At 62.9% G+C, this 599-nt stretch overlaps 1 protein-coding gene across 1 annotated transcript in view; it reads left to right on the forward strand.

The window, feature by feature from the left end:
- Positions 1-599, forward strand: part of STUB1 (STIP1 homology and U-box containing protein 1, E3 ubiquitin protein ligase) — a 2,008-nt gene that overhangs the window by 719 nt on the left and 690 nt on the right. The window lies entirely within an intron of this gene.

The raw sequence follows: 599 nt of genomic DNA on the forward strand, positions 1-599 counted from the left end.
CATCGAGGCCAAACACGTGAGCTGTGGGGACAGAGCTGCTCGCAGAGGCTGGGAGATGAGATGAGCCGGGGTGTCCTCGTCCCATCCACAAGCAGGCAAAACTCAGGAGACCACCAGGCAGAGCACAGCTCCTCAGCCTTCATTTTGTGGCTGGAGCTGCCATTGCAGGGCTCTCGCGTCCCCCCGTGACAGCTCTCCCTGCTCTGTCCCCTCTTGTCCCAGCCCGGGGCAGCAGGACGCCTGTTTGTGCTCCCCCAGTTGCTGTAGGCGTTGTCCTCCGAGGGCCGTGCAATGCGAGCAGCTTTGGGCCGCGTGTGGAGCTGGGTGCTGGCGTGGCGCAGGACTAATCCCGAGATAAAAATAGCCCAACAAAGGAAGGTTATTTTTAAGCTGGATCACTCCTGCTGCACGGTTCAGCCTGGAGCCGGGGTGCGAGGGCAGAGGGGCCAGCGGGGACATGCCACCTCGGCTCTGACTGCCACAGCACCCAGGGGGTGGGCAGCTTCAGGGCTCCCTCCCTGGGGACCCGTAGCCCCTGTCCCCCAGGGGCCCCTTGTCCTCAAGGCTTCTCTTTTAGGACAAATACCTGGCGGACCAGG

The sequence above is a fragment of the Pterocles gutturalis genome, unplaced genomic scaffold (assembly GCF_000699245.1).
Source record: "Pterocles gutturalis isolate BGI_N339 unplaced genomic scaffold, ASM69924v1 scaffold20515, whole genome shotgun sequence".
Lineage (NCBI taxonomy): Eukaryota > Metazoa > Chordata > Aves > Pterocliformes > Pteroclidae > Pterocles > Pterocles gutturalis.